The 16,242-nt window shown below is 43.6% G+C and overlaps 4 non-coding genes across 4 annotated transcripts; all 4 read left to right on the top strand.

The window, feature by feature from the left end:
- The first annotated feature begins 2,868 nt into the window (after positions 1-2,868).
- Positions 2,869-3,008, top strand: LOC127035087 (U4 spliceosomal RNA). The gene has a single exon (XR_007769564.1). It is a non-coding gene; the product is annotated as a U4 spliceosomal RNA (small nuclear RNA).
- A 598-nt stretch (positions 3,009-3,606) lies between these two features.
- LOC127035083 (U4 spliceosomal RNA) lies at positions 3,607-3,747 on the top strand. The gene has a single exon (XR_007769560.1). It is a non-coding gene; the product is annotated as a U4 spliceosomal RNA (small nuclear RNA).
- A 7,956-nt stretch (positions 3,748-11,703) lies between these two features.
- Positions 11,704-11,843, top strand: LOC127035086 (U4 spliceosomal RNA). The gene has a single exon (XR_007769563.1). It is a non-coding gene; the product is annotated as a U4 spliceosomal RNA (small nuclear RNA).
- Positions 11,844-14,761: 2,918 nt separating this feature from the next.
- On the top strand, positions 14,762-14,902 carry LOC127035085 (U4 spliceosomal RNA). Its single transcript, XR_007769562.1, has one exon. It is a non-coding gene; the product is annotated as a U4 spliceosomal RNA (small nuclear RNA).
- Positions 14,903-16,242: the final 1,340 nt, after the last annotated feature.

The raw sequence follows: 16,242 nt of genomic DNA, 5'->3' as shown, positions 1-16,242 counted from the left end.
CACGTCCGGCTCTTCGGCGGCAATTAGGCGGCGGGCCCTTCCGTCCCTCTTGGCGGGAAGGACCTGCTGCTGAATTGCCACTGAAGAATGAGGCGGCGGGATACAGCTGCTACCAAAGTGCCGCCAATTGCAGCTTATTTAATTTTTTTTTTTTTGCCACTTGGGGCTGCAAAAACGCTGGAACCAGCCCTGCTCACATCTTCTTGTCAACTGTCGGAAATGGGCTATCTTGATTATCACTACAAAAGTTTTTTTTTCTCCTGCTGATAATAGCTCATCTTAATTAATTAGCCTCTTAGAGTTGGTATGGCAACTTCCACGTTTTCTTTTTCTCTGTATGTGTATATATATCTTCTTACTATATGTTCCATTCTATGCATCTGATGAAGTGGGTTGTAGCCCATGAAAGCTTATGCTCAAATAAATTTGCTAGTCTCTAAGATGCCAAAAGTACTCCTGTTCTTTTTGTATAATTCTTGTTTCTGAAACTAGAAATATTAAATATATCTCTGAGGGCCTATTGTAATTATGCAAAGTGTGGGCCATTAATGGTGGCTTGGAATCTTGATAGCTCCCATTAATCAGGACAACTGGTTGTAAATGGCTCTGTTTACTCGTAGGTCCTCCTGTGTGCTGGAAAGTCGGTGATAATGTCACTTGCACTGGAATCCATCTTTAACCTGGTGCTTTTCCATTTAGAAGGAGGGGTAGGAACCCAGAGAGGTACAAAGGATTCCCGCCTTATGCGAAAGATATATAAGGGAGTGGAATAGAACAAAGGGGGCTGCAGTCATGAGAAATCCCTTAGCTACCACCTGAGCTGGAACAAGGACTGGATTGGGAAAAGATTGGGCCCAGACTAAAAAGGAGTCTAGTCTGTGAAAGAAGCTTATTGGAACATCTCTGAGGGTGAGGTTTCATCTGTAATCTGTTTCTTACTGTATTAGGCTTAGACTTGTGTGTTTTTGTTTTATTTTGCTTGGTAATCTACTTTGTTCTGTCTGTTATTACTTGGAACCACTTAAATCCTACTTTTTAATATTTAATAAAATCACTTTTTGCTTATTAATTAATCCAGAGACATAATTAATACCTGGGGGAGCAAACAGCTGTGCATATCTCTCTATCAGTGTTAAAGAGGGCAAACAATTTATGAGTTTACCCTGTATAAACTTTATACAAAGTAAAATGGATTTATTTGGGGTTTGGATCCCATTGGGAACTGGGTATATGGGTGCTAGATACAGGAGCACTTCTTAAGCTGTTTTCAGTTAAGCCTGCAGCTTCTGGGGGACGTGGTTCAGACCTGGATCTATGTTTGCAGCAGGCTAGTATGTCTGGCTCAAGAAGACAGAGTACTGAAGTCCTAAGCTGGCAGGGAAAATGGGCTCAAAGATAGTCTCAGCACATCAGATGGCAGTCTCAAGGGGGTCTCTGTGACACAACCTGTCACACCCAGCTACCTGAGTTGTGAAGGCCAAAAACTGAGTTCAGCTAAGTTCCTAGAGTAGAGGTCCATTAATGGCTATTAGCCCAGATGGTCAGGGAGCCACCCCATGCTGCAGGTGTCCCTAAACCTCTGACTTCCAGAAACTAGGACAGGACGACGGGATGGATCACTCAGTAAATTGCCCTCTTCTGTTATTCCCTCTGAAGTGTCTGGCACTGGCATCCGCGGGAAGACAGGATACTGAGCTAGATGGATCATAGGTGCTAGAACTATGGGTGCTGCTGCACTCCATGGTTTGAAGTGGTTTCCATCGTATACAGGGTTTACCGTTTAGTTCAATGTCTTTCAGCATCCCCACAACACAAATTGTTCCAGCACTGTTAAGATGGACCATTCTTATGAGCTATTCCCTTTATCTGACAGCAAGTATGGGTAGTAGCAGTGACTGGGCCTAGCCAGGAGTGGCCAGGACTGAGCAAAAGTGCCATGTGGTTCTCCATCCCCTCGTCCCCACTTAGGGAAGCTGTTCCTGGATGCCTCAGTTGCATGAGAGTTGTGTTCCCCCCTGGCTTGCTGTGCCCTTCTTCTCAGTCTCTCCCCAGGTATTCAGCGGCCTTACTGAGGCTGCAAGGAGCTTTGGGCTGCCTTCCCATCCAGGACTGGCGCCAGTGTTTTTGGCGCCCTAGGCGCACGGCCATTTCTCCGCCCCGCGCGCTGCTCCCGCAGCTCCAGTGGACCTGCCACAGGCGTTCCTGCGGAGGATCCGCTGGTCCCGCGGCTCCAGTGGAGCTGCCACAGGCGTGCCTGCGGGAGGTCCACCAGAGCCGCGGGACCAGCGGACCGTCCGCAGGAACGCCTGCGGCAGGTCCACCGGAGCCGCCTGCCACCCCCCCTGGGAAAATGCCACCCCCCAATAATCCTGGCGCCCTAGGCAATTGCCTAGGTCGCCTAAATGGAAGCGCTGGCCCTGTTCCCATCCTCCAAGCTGTCTAGAAGAGTCTAAAGGGGTGTTTCTTGGCGCTGGTCCTGTAAGAGAGCAGGACAGTTGCTGTGATGCTGATGGTATTGGCAGTGGAGGAGAAATGGATGAGTTTCCCTGTGAACATGCCTGAGCTCTGGGAGAGACTGCTGCACATGTGGATTTTTTGGGAGACAGGAAGGGGACAGGAGGCTGGGGTTGCCAAGACGGTGACGGGCTAATTAGTATAATCAGGCACATGATGTCCTGTGACCAGACTGGGGAAAAAGACTGACATGGGGCAGCCTTGTGGTCTTTTTTTCAGAGGGTTAGCTCCGGCAGCAAGAGAGGCTCCCAGGGGAATAGCTGCGCTATCCAGTGTGAGCTAAGCGAATGGTTCACCCCATGATCTAAAGCTGGTAGCCAGCGAGTGAGCAAGGGTCACATGGTCTATAGTTTCAGCTTTGTGCAATGGTCATTTCTGGCCTCTGAGGTTCAGCTGAGGCATGGTTATTGCTATTTGAAAACTTTTCCCAATATCCCATCTTGAGAGCTTGAATTACAGCTGTAATGGGTAATTTCTGGCAGCCTTTGTAGAAGCTGACTTCTTACCTAAATGAAAAAAAAGATGGGATGAAGGTTCTTGGGAAGGTTCCTTCTTTGTTTTATCTCCTTTTGTCTGAGCTCTCTACATTTCTTACTGGGGTTCTTTGTGGTGTTTCTGGTTTGTTGGGGTGGGAATAAACATTGGTCTTGTCTTAGATCTGTGGTGGTTTATTCTGTGGTCCTGAGGCAATTGTTTTCCTTTTTTGGGTGCTCTTTATAATGAAAGTTGTATGAGATAGATCAAACTGTAAATGATCCAATATGATGTTAATTTGATAATCTACATTAGGATCCTTTTCTAATACAGACATCTAAGCTTTTTTCCTCAGCATTATACAGCGTCAATACAATTAGTTAATTAGCATAAAATATCCCAGAATGCTTCAGTATCTCTTCTTGTCTTTAAATTGGTACTAACATTAGGGAAAGTCAAAGTCTATGTAAATATCTTATTGCTTAATTATAACAGAGATGGGTTTACACTGACCTGATGGAGGAAAGTTTTCAGGGCATTTTGAGGGCTAGTGAAAACTCCTTTTAACCTGAAGAGTGATCAGATTTTAGTGGCATGAAAGATTGGGATACTTTCTTTAGCTTTGCGCAGTGGCAGTATCATAACCAATGAAGTTAATCTGAGGTGTGATTATTGCTAGTTGAAAACTTTTCCCAATACCCTGCTGTGTTGATTTGAAATATAGTTAACACTAGCAATTTTTGAAAGTCTCTTGTGAGACTGATACGGTTGTTTTAAAATCAGATTTTAATTGTGGGTGTTTATTATTGATGAACATCTTCATAGCTTTTGAAGTGTATGTGAGTTTTGAGTGGATCTAACTGTAGCTGATGCTACTGTTTATTGTTTTAATTGATAGATGTTTTATCTCTTTTTTTTTTTTAACTCTTCCTATTGGGGGAAATCATTGCCTGTTACTAGCAAGTACTGCTGAATAACTGTGTGTAGGGAATGTTCTGTTTATTTAATCAGAAAATGTTTCTTGATCATTCAGTTTTTTGCCCCTCTCATAAGGAGCCCTGTAATTAGTGGGGTTATGGTATAGCTTCCCAGTGCAGTACCCACAGGGCGTTGTGGCAGGGGCAGTGAACTCTGGGTATGAATGTCTCCAGGCTGGGTGACCCTGAGTATTAATAGATACTCACTGTGGAGTAGAGGATATTACTCCGAGTCCTCAGATCTTCTGCCATGGGGATTAGTGTTTCATAGCAATGGAGCAGAGCTACAACTATGTATTAATGTCCCCGAACACTCAGCTGGTGCATGGAGCTCTTCACCCTTCAGACCCCCCTGTGCATTCTCAGAGAAAGGCACCATCCAAATCCCCCCAGCTCCCAGCCTTGTACCTCAGGAATATACCATCCTACACTTCTCAAGACCCTTTCTTGAGCAATGCAAGTTTAATTGCTTCTCCACTTTGTCAATGGAAAGTAGATATATACCAGCCTTTGTAACCTGAGAAGATTTACCTAGGACTTTAGTCAAACTCACCAGTAAGGATAAACATTAAAATACTTTAATTGATTACAAAAGATAGATGTTAAGTGATTATAAGTGATAGGCAAAAATCAGAGTAGTTACCAAAGGAAAATAAAAGATAAACACACAGTCTAAATTCTCAACCTTATTAGACTAGGCAATATCTAGACTAAGCAGTTTTTCTCATCCCACTGGATATTGCAGGTTGGATACACTCCTTTATATTCAGGCTCTCCCTGTTAGCCTGGGGACCAGTCTCCTCAGCTTCAGTGTTCGCATTGCTTTCAGTGTAGGTGGAAGAAGAGACAGGACAAACCAAGTGGCCTCTGTCCTCTATTTTATATCCTCAGTCCATGTGCTTGGAGAACACAAGTCCAGGCATGTTTGGTGGGCTTTGCTGAGTCACCAGCAAGGTTGAGCAATTCTCCTGGGGTGGCCTTGTGCATGTGAGTCCTTGCATTGTAGCTCCCTTGCTGGAAAATGTTGCTGTTGATGGTTGGTCAACACTTGCCTGGGCGTTAGTTACCTCCCTTGTCCTTGTCTCTGGGGATCTAATATCTGGGCAATTCCCCAACTCACAACATATTTTAGTGACAGCCATACAACACAATCTCATAACTTCATATGCACTAATGCAGGGGTTCTCAACCTTCATTGCACCGCAACCCCCTTCTGACATCAAAAATTACTACACGACCCCAGGAGAGGGGACCAACCAAAGTCAAAGCCTGAGCCCTGCTACCCTGGGCAGGGGAGCAAAGCTGAAGCCCAAAGGCTTCAGCCCCAACTGGGGGCCTGTAACCTGTGCCCTGCCACCCAGGGCTGAAGCCCTTAGGCTTTGGCCCCAGGTGGTGAGGCTTGAGCTTTGGCTTTGGCCCCAGCATATTTAACACCAACCTTGGTGATCCCATTAAAATGGGTTTGCGACCTATTTTGGGATCCCAACCCACAGTTTGAGAACCACTGCACTAATTACATATATATATTTAGATAGAACAATGGCTTTCAGCAGATCATAGCCTTTCCCACGATACCTTACATGCCATGCTTTATATGAAATACCACAATTATATATAAATGATGAATATGGGGTTTACAGGGTGCTCCCCCGAGGTGTAGCATGTCAAACCAGGGTTAAGCAAAAGTGCCATGGGGTTCTTCCTCCTCCTCCTCCCATGATAGGCAAGCTGCTCCTGGAGGCCTGAGGTACATGGAAGTTCTGCTCCCCTCTTTGTACCATGGCCTATCTTCTCAGCCTCTCCACAAGTGGTCATTGGCCTTACTGAGGCCGCAAGGAGCTTTAGGCTACCTTTGTCTTCTCCGAGCTGTCTGGAAGAATCTAATGGGATGTTTCTTGGCATTGGTCCTGTAAGAGAACAGGACAGTTGCTGTGGTGCTGATGATATGAGCAGGGGAGGAGAAATGGGTAAGATCTCCTCTTGAAGATGCCTGAGTCCTGGGAGAGGCTGCCACACGTGCGGAACTTTTGGGAGAAAGGAAGGGGACAGGAGGATAGAGCTGCAAAAAGGGTGATTGGCTAATTAGCATAATAAGGCCCATGATGCCCTGCGACCAGATTGGGGGAAAAGGCTGACATGAGGCAGACTTGTGTTTTTTTTCAGCAGGATTAGGTCCTGCAGCAAGAGAGGTTCATGGTGGAATAGCTGCTGGCGGCTTCACCCAGAGTGAGCTAGGCAGGCAGTTAGTTCACTGAGGTGTGATTATTGCTAATTGAAAACTTTTCCTAATACCGCGCCTTGATAGCTTGGCTATTTTTGGCAGTCTCTGTGGAGGCTGACTTTTTGCCTGAGTGAAAAACAGGTAAGATGAGGAAATTTCTCTGGGAGGCTATGTTCTTTCTTAGTTTTCTTTTCTTTTCTCTGGGATTCCTGAATTTGTCACCAGGCTTCTATGGTGTATTTATGATATATTGGAGCAGGAATAAATACTGATCTTGTCTTAAAACTGTTGTGGTTTAATCTGTGTTCCTGAGGAGCTCTGCTATTTTCCTTTTCTGATGGTTTGGGGAGGCTTGGTCTCCAGAGCTGGGAAGCACAGACTCCCTGAATTCTTAAAGTGAGTTCTGTGCTCACTTGCTTCAAAAAGCATGACTGGACCCTGAAGGTAAAAGGACACCATATAAGGTGCCCCTCAACAAGGCAGACAAGATCATTCGTCAGCTGGTGAAGAATCGGCTGTTCCTTCCCCAGAGAGCCAGCAACGAGCTGGTCTACATCAGCCACAGGCATGGCAGTGCCAACATCCTCCACATGGGAGACCTGTGCGATGTTGCGGTGATCACCTACGCCTTCCGCCTGCTGACATGTCCTGACGCCATGTTAAGGAACATCGCAGCGAACACCCTGCATGATGTGATAAAGAAGCGGATCGTCAGAGCACCCTCCAGTCAAGACATTGCCACCTTCCTGAGCGCCTCTCTGGATGGCGAATTCAGATGGGACACGTGCGACATTGCTTCACTGTGGTCCCGTACTCGCAACCCCACGCAACACCTGGGGAAGCACGTCAGCTGCTGCTGGGTGTGGTGCAAGGAGTGCCAGGAGGTGGGAGTCCTGGTGCCAGAGATCAGGTCCCACAACAACACAATCATTACCCCAAGCACCAGGGCCATGCTGGAGAGGAACCTGAAGACTGCCATCCACTTACTGTACGTGGAAACCCTGAAGCGTAAACCAGACCAGGGTAAAGCCTTCGAGTTGACCAGCAAGTGGGCATCAGCAACCACTTCCTCGCCAGGGGCAGCTTCACCTGTTTCGCTGACCATGCCCAGCTCAACTGCATCCCACTTATCAGAGCCGTCTGCCACGAAAACCGAGACAAGCGTTGCAGGAAGTGCGGCTACTCCAACGAGACCCTGCCCCACATCCTGTGCAGCTGCAAACCCCACTCCAGAGCCTAGCAGATGCACCACAACACCATCCAGAACTGCCTGGTGAAAGCCATCGCACCACGCCTGGGAGAGGTCGCCATGAACTGCACCATTCCCAGTACTGACAGCCAGCTGCAACCTGACATCAACCCCTGCAACAAGTGTGTGCTGTGGACCTGCGGGATTGGTCAATGCTACACACAGCTCATGAGGTGCCTCATGGTCTCAGACACCATGCGATGGTCCAGGGACATCTACACTGAACACATCACTGGCCACCGACAGAACCAGGAGTCGTGAGCCAGAGCAGCATTGTGCATCGACTACTAGAAAGGTACCAAGATACTTTGTTCGTTGGACCATATGAACTGGAACCATAAACTCACTGAATGTTAAATCACACCAAATGAGGGTCAATCCATCCTCATCATCGTATCCACTTATTATACTCCACACCTGAACATAGCCATCATATGAACAACATACCCTCATATCTCAATGTCTGTACTTTGACCCGTCAACCTTTTCCCCCAATCGGGGATATTTCAGATTATGTATTCCTTATGCCATTTTATCTGAAACCAAACTTCACACCCCTTGATAATCTGTACATTATTCCCTGATAACTGGAAACTTCTATGCTTAAACTTCGTACTGTTCACTTTTTCTTTTTTTAAACATCACCTTCATAAATGTTTCTTTTCTGGGCGAGCGAGACAGAGGAATGGGAGGAGAATCAGGCCACACAGCTAAACCAGAAGCCCTAGCAACTGTAGTTGTGAAGACCAAAAATTAACTGAGTTCAAAAAATAATTAGCTAAATTCCTGGAGGAGAGGTCCATCAATGGCTATTAGCTCAGATGGTCAGGGATGCACCCCTTTAGGTTTAGGGTTTAGGCTTGGTGCTACTTATGGTGTCTGGATTTAGGTGGCTCTGTGAACACACGTTAGTAGATAATTTAGGGTGGTTTATCAATGGAAACTGAGGCACATTGATACTTCAGATGCTTATAGGATTTGGCAGCAGCTGAGCATGGGGTAAGAGGATCTAAATATTTTACTTATGTGCTTAAAGTAGAAGTCAGAAGCCTAAGTCCCTTTGTGGATCTAGCCCTAAATGTATCTTTGGGCACCTAAATACCTTTAATAAAGACGGTCCTATTATCAATCCCCTATTTTTCATCCAGAGCATTAAATTTGTGTATAATGCCTGGGAAATTACCTATAAATCACTTCCAAATTAAGAGTTATAAATGTTTCAGATAATAAATAAAATTATTTATTGTTTCCAATTAGCATTATCAAGATTAATTAATCAATCCAATTCTATTAAAATTTAATCTTTTGAAAGGGGTGGCTCAAAAATAGAATTTGGCCCAGTAGTCACTAAACTTTAAAAATGAAAGTCCATTTATATGTTACATAACAGTAATAAGTAATATTGATGCTTTCATTACAGTAATATTAATATCAAAATACAGCTTCTTAACATGAAATATAGAAATTACCTACCCATGCAGTTTTACACAGATCCTAGAGGACTCACTCACTGTGTTACATGTCTGTGTTGTGTGATATACTTGTTGCAGATGGTGCGTGCATATGAAACAAATGTGAACAAATGTGTAGCCAGCAATTACTGTTTTCTTCTGCTTCCACAACTTTTTAATGTTGAAGTTGGTACAATAACAAACCATATTGTTTGCATCTAAATAGGGCTATTCCCCAGTAGAAGATTAGCAATGAAAAAATAAAGTGTATGAGAAAGATCAAATAGCTGCATTGCAGCAGATTTAATGTTCCCACATTTACAGAGGTTGGATACAATTGGTTATTGCTAATAGATGTAGAGAGCGTTTCTTATGGCCTTGTGCAGTTTCTTGAGCCAATTAGCATGAGATCCCAGGATCTTTTGTTATAAAGGTAATAGAGTTTAGAAAATTGAAAAGTCTCTATAAAGGTTTCAGTACATCATTCTTCCTGAATATAAGCAAGGTTTTCCTTCCTACTCTGGCTATGTTAGAAACTCACTCTAGCACTTTCTGAGCATGGTAAAGTTGAAAGATTTTAAAAGGTTATTTTTGTGTAGTGGTGCTATAGACTGAGAGGTTAGGAGAAGGTGTGATGATTGTTATTTGGAAACCTTTCCTGTATTAATTTGAAATATAGTGTGTACTAGTAGTTTTGGAAGGTCTTTTTTAGAGAGTGAGTGCAGTTTAGTGGTAGTTTTAGAACTGAAGCAATGTATTTTCTTTTAAAGTGCATGACTCTGAAGACGGAATTGTAAGAAAGTGTCTGAAGATTTGCATTAGAATGTTTATTAATATGTGAAGGTGTTAGTCTGAGTAACTAAGCTTTTCTCCTGTTCTAATTGGTGGTTTCCGTAAATAGGCTGTGATGAGGGGGATTGGAATGAGTAGATATTCAGCGCAATTTTCTTTGTTCTCATCTTACTATTTGTATGAAGGCAGGAGTGTGAGTTAACTTGATGAGCATGTCTACACTTACCTCCGGAGTGATCGATCCAGAGGGAGGTTGATTTATCTTGTCTAGTGAAGATGCAGTAAATTGACCGCCTAGTGCTCTCCTGTGGACTCCACTACTCCACTGGAGTGAGAAGTGTAGGCAGAGTCGATGGGGAAGCAGTAGCAGTTGACCTACCGCAGTGAAGACACTGCGATAAGTAGTTCTAAGTTCGTCGACTTCAGCTATGCTATTTTCATAGCTGAAGTTGCGTAACTGAGGGCTGGTCTACACTAAGCCCTCGTCCAGACTAACCCGCGGCATCGGCGGGTTAAAATCGATTGCTCGGGGATCGATATATCGCGTCTAGTCTGGACGCGGTGTATCGATCCCCGAGCGCGCTTACATCGATTCCGGAACTCCATCAATCCGAACGGAGTTCCGGAATCGACGCGGAGAGCCGCGGACATCGATGCCGCCCCGTCCAGACTGGTGAGTACCTCGATTTTAGAAATTCGACTTCAGCTACGTTATTCTCGTAGCTGAAGTTGCGTATCTAAATCGATTTTAATTCCTAGTCTGGACGTGGCCTAAGGGAGGGGATCTATCTAAGATACGCAACTTCAGCTACATGAATAACGTAGCTGAAGTCGAAGTATCTTAGATCGAATTACCTACCGTCCTCATGGCGCAGGATTGACGTCCGCAGCTCCCCCTGTCGACTCCGCTACCACCGTTCGCGTTGGTGGAGTTCCGGAGTCTAGATGAGACGCGATATATCAATCCCCGAGAAATGGATTGCTACCCGCCGATACGGCGGGTAGTGAAGACAGCCTTAGACTGACTTAGCTCACCCTGCCCCCACTAGTGTAGACCAGGCCTAAATTTCCTGGTTTGAGAAGTGAGAGTGGAGGAGATGGGAGTTAATGATATATTTTGTGAGAGAGAGAGTGGAAATCATTTGTATTTTTGTTTTAAAAGGGAGGCCATGGCTTCCCATTATTTTAATTTTTCCTGGCAGGGAGAATTTAACCCTGGTTGTAAAAGGTACTGAAAATAGAAGTGCTTGAGGTGGTTTCCATTATATACAGGGTATACAGTTTTGTTCAGTATCCTTCAGAACCTCTACTATAAAAATTGCTCCAGCACCTTTGCTGGTTATTGATGTTTGCTAGGTGGAAAGAGTAACCAAGAATATAAATATGTGGAAAATGTACTAAACTATCACTTCCAGTTGAGCTAGGTGTTTTGCTATTGCTCATAAAGTTTGCAATTATTTTTTTTGGTTAATCAGTTGAGAATCTGAACCAAGATATACGTGTGTGTTTTAAGCAGTTAATGAAGCAACTTTAAAGTATTTTTCATTTAAGAGTGGTATTCTCCCAGACTTCCTTGGAGTCTAAATTAAAATTTCTCCCAATAACAAATTGGCTGTAACCTGAATGAGAAAAATCTTTTCAAATGAAAGAGTGAAAAATTGTATCAGATTGATCAAACTGTAAATGATACAGAATTACATTAATTTAATAATTGACATTGGGGTCTTTTTCTAATACAGTAGTCTAAGCTTTTTTCCTTCGCATTTTATAGGGGTATTACAATTAGCTAATTAGCATAAAATATCCCAGAATGCTTCAGTATCTCTTCTTGTCTTTAAATTGGTACTAACATTAGGGAAAGTCAAAGTCTGTGTAAATATCTTATTGCTTAATTATAACAGAGGTGGGTTTACATTGACCTGATGGAGGAAAGTTTTCAGGGCATTTTGAGGGCTAGTGAAAACTCCCTTTAATCTGAAAGAATGATCAGATTTTAGTGGCTTGTAAAATTGGAAGGTTTTCTTTAACTTTGCGCAGTGGTAGTATCATAATCAATGAAGTTAATCTGAGGTATGATTATGCTAGTTGAAAACTTTTCCCAATACCCTGCTGTGTTGATTTGAAATATAGTTAACATTAGCAATTTTTGACAGTCTCCTGTGAGACTGATATGGTTGTTGTAAAATCAGATTTTAATTGGGGGTGTTTGTTATTAATAAGCATATTCAGAACTATTCAAGTATATGAGTTTTGAGTGGATCTAGGTGCTAATGATACTACTGTTCATTGTTTTAACTGACAGGCTTTCTTCTCTTATTTTTTTTCTACCATTCCTATTGGAGTAAATCATTGTCTGTAACTAGTGAGTGCTGTTGAATAACTGCATGTAGGGAATGTTCTATTTAATCAGTAAATATCTCTTGATAATTCAGCTTTTGCCCCTTTTTGCTGGTATGCTAGGCTCCTAAAGAGCCCTGTACTGAGAGGACTTAAGATATGGCTTCCCAGTGCTTTGTGGCAGGGGCAGTGAAGATAAGCACACAGTCTAAATTCTTAACCTTATTAGACTAGGCAATATCTGGACTAAGCAGTTTTTTCTCATCCCACTGAATATTGCAGTTTGGGTACAGTCTTTCATATGCAGGCTCTTCCTGTTAGCCTGGGGACCAGTCTCCTCAGCTCCGGTGTTCTCATTGCCTTTAGCGTAGATGGGAGAAGAGACAGGACAACCCATGTGGCCTCTCTCCCCTATTTTATATCCTCAGTCCATGTGCTTGGAGAACACAAGTCCAGGTATGTCTGGTGGGGATTGCTGAGGCACCAGGCAAGGTTGACCAATTCCCCAGGACTGGCCTTGTGCAAGTGAATCCTTGCATTGTAACTCTCTTGCCAGACAATGGTTGTTCAACACCTGCCCGGGCATTGGTTATCTCCCTTGTCCTGGTCTCTGGGGATCTAATATCTGGACGATTCCCCAATTCACAACATATTTTAGTGATATCCATACAATACAACCTCATAACTTCATATGTACTAATGATATATATATTTAGATACAACAATGGCATTCAGCAGATTGTAGCCTTTCCCATGATACCTTATGTGGCATGCTTTATATGACATACCACAATTATACATTAAAGATGAATATTGGGTTTACAGGGCGCTCCCCCCAGAGGTTTTGAGTGTCAAACCAGGGTTGAGCAAAAGTGCTGTGTGGGAGAAGAAACAGTGGCAGTATGTGATGCTCTGTACCCTGGGTGGGGGTAGACACCCTACACACCCATGTTCATCTTTATAAAATAATTTTATGGTATCCAGTGCCAAGTTTGTCATGTTGGGTGTCTTTGGAAGGCTCATGATGCACTAAGCATGGTTGTGACAGTGATGTTATAGTAATTCTTATAGTAATGTTATAGTAAGTGTATAGGTTATAGTTTTATGTACATAGTTATGAGGCTAAAAATGTATCCTCATGGCTTAAAGCAAGCCCATGCAAAATCTCTCCAAGAACAGAGAGGCGGTTCACACCTCGTCAGGGCATTGATGAGACAAGCCCAGCCCAAACTCACAGGAACAATGGACACTGGTTTAGGCAGCAATAAAATAATTGGTTAAGCCATTGCGGGAATCATCCCCTTCCTTTAGGCAGTTTGGGACCACAATGAGGTGATGCTCACCTGACTCTGAAGGTGGGGGGCAAAGCCAGAAGGGAAGAAAGGACACAATAAAAGGGAGAGACATTTTGCCATGCTTTTTCTCCTGCCTACATCTACAGACACCACTGTCACCAAGTGACTGAACCACTGGTCAAAGGGGAGAGCCTGGCTAAAGAGCCAGCCTGTGGTGAGAAGCATCTAAGTTTGTAAGGACACTGAAAGTGTTAAAATCATCTTAGAATGCATTTTGCTTTTATTTAATTTGACCAAATCTGAACTTGTTATGCGTTGACTTATAATCACTTAAATCTACCTTTATAGTTAGTAAATCTATTTGTTTATTCTACCTGAAAAAGTGCATTTGGTTTGCAGCGAGTCAGAGACTCTGCTTGGGAGAACTAGCTTGGTACATATCAATTTATTTGTTAAATTGACAAACTTATAAAAGTTTGCAGCTTCCAGTGGGCATAACTGGACACTGCAAGATGGAGGTTCCTAGGGTGGTTTCTAGGACGGGAGATATTGGCTAGTGTAATTTGCTTGCAAGTAGCTGAGAGCAGCTTACATGCCAGAGGCTGTGCATGAACAGCCCAGGAGTGGAGGTTCTAACATCAGAGCAAGGTAAGTAAGGTTGGCTCACAGAGTCAAGGATTAGCATGGCCTAGCAGATCACTGGTCCAGACAACACCAGGGGGAACGTCACACAGTGTTATAGTCTGTGAGGTTCAACTGAGGCATAACTTTTCCGAAAGCCCTGCCTTAATAGCTTGAAATATAGCTGTTGTTAGCAATTTTTGGTAGTCTCTGTGGCAGCTGACTTTTTGCCTGAGTGAAAAACAGATAAGGTGAAGAAGGTTTTCTGGGAGTCTAGGTTCTTTCTTTCTTTCTTTCCTTTCCTCTGGGATTTCTGAATTTCTTACTGGGTTTCTGTGGGGGTATTTCTGATATATTGGAGCAGGAATAAACATTGGTCTTATCTTAAAGCTATGGTGGTTTAGTCTATGTTCCTGAGGAGCTTGTTTTCCTTTTCTGTGCTCTTTCTAATGAAATAATGAAAGTTGTATTAAATAGGTCAAATTGTAAATGATCCAGTATGATGTTAATACGATAATTTACATTGGGGTCTTTTTCCAATAGTCTCAACTTTTTTCCTTGCCTTCATATTTTATAGGTCAATACAATTAGCTGATTAGCATAAAATACCCCAGAATGTTTCAGTATTTCTTCTTGTCTTTAAATTGGTAATAAAATTATGGAAAGTCAAAATGTGTGTAAATATCTTATTGCTTAATTATAACAGAGGTGGGTTTACATTGACCTGATGGAGGAAAGTTTTCAGGGCATTTTGAGGGCTAGTGAAAACTCCCTTTAATCTGAAAGAATGATCAGATTCTAGTGGCTTCTAAAATTGGAAGGTTTTCTTTAACTTTGCGCAGTGGCAGTATCATAACCAATGAAGTTAATCTGAGGTGTGATTATTGCTAGTTGAAAACTTTTCCCAATACCCTGCTGTGTTGATTTGAAATATAGTTAACACTAGCAATTTTTGACAGTCTGCTGTGAGACTGATATGGTTGTTGTAAAATCAGATTTTAATTGGGGGTGTTGGTTATTGATAAGCATATTTATAGCGTTTGAAGTGTATGTGAGTTTTGAGTGGATCTAGCTATGGCTGATGCTACTGTTTGTTGTTTTAATTGACAGGTGTTTTTTCTCTTATTTTTTTTCTACTTTTTCTATTGGGGAAAATCATTGCCTGTTACTAGTAAGTACTGCTGAATAACTGCGTGTTGGGAATGTTCTGTTTATTTAATCAGTAAATTTTTCTTGATCATTCAGTTTTTTGCCCCTCTCATAAAGAGCCCTGTAGTGAGTGGGGTTATGGTATAGCTTCCCAGTGCAGTACCCATAGGGCATTGTGGCAGGGGCAGTGAACTCTAGGTATGAATGTCTCCAGGCTGGGTGACCCTGAGTATTAATAGATACTCACTGCAGAGTGGAGGCTATTACTCTGAGTCCTCAGATCTTCTGCCATGGAGATTAGTGTTTCATAGTAATGGAGCAGAGCTACAACTCCATAGTATTGTCCCCGAGCACTCGATCAGTGCATGGGGCTCTCCACTCTTCAGACCCCTCTGCACATACTCCAGGAGATGGGAGCAGCCTTACCATCCACCTCTCAGGTTTTTCTTGAGCAGGTCCTGCAAGAGGTGCTCCCCGCCCACCCCTGACCCCAAGCTGTCTGGATCTTTTCATCTAGCCCCTGTCCCGGGAGCCTCCCTGGTTCCCTCCCCTCCATAATCCAAACTAGCTTCGCACCCTGCAGTTTGCTTCCAAACTGCACCAAGGGAACTTTACATGCTTGTGCGCCACGTTTCACTTCCTCACCCTCGTGTCCTGCTCCGATACCAAGTGATGGGAGTTTCTACCACCTATAGAGGCTGAGGAACCTCAGTGTGCCAGCCTCTATTTCACCCTGGTCCCACGTTCCATCAGCGATATCAGTTGATGGCTCCTTCACGGAGCCGGGAGCACAGGCCTGGAGCTAGCATGATTCACCCCCATCCCCAACCACTGTCCCTTTTGTGGCATGAGGGAGAAGCTGGTGCATGCCTATCTGGAACCTCTGGAACCTCCTGTTGAGGTTATGGCTGCACTTTTCCGCACACCTTTTCATATTCGCACACCATTTCCATGTTGCCACGAAGTCGCGAGACCTCATCAACCTCCTCCTAGCACTGGCCAAAGTGGCCATCTACAACACAGGGAGGACGATGCTGGATGAGGGGGTGATCTGTGACTGTGGGGCCTATTTCCATTCCTCCCTCTCTACGGAAAAGGATAAATGGACACAAATCAGATATTAGGAATGGCAATATACAAAAACCTGTAGGAGAACACTTCA

Source organism: Gopherus flavomarginatus, chromosome 15, assembly GCF_025201925.1.
Source record: "Gopherus flavomarginatus isolate rGopFla2 chromosome 15, rGopFla2.mat.asm, whole genome shotgun sequence".
Classification (NCBI taxonomy): Eukaryota; Metazoa; Chordata; order Testudines; family Testudinidae; genus Gopherus; species Gopherus flavomarginatus.
The sequence above is the reverse complement of the archived record's forward strand: the minus strand, read 5'-3'. Positions and strand labels throughout refer to the sequence as shown.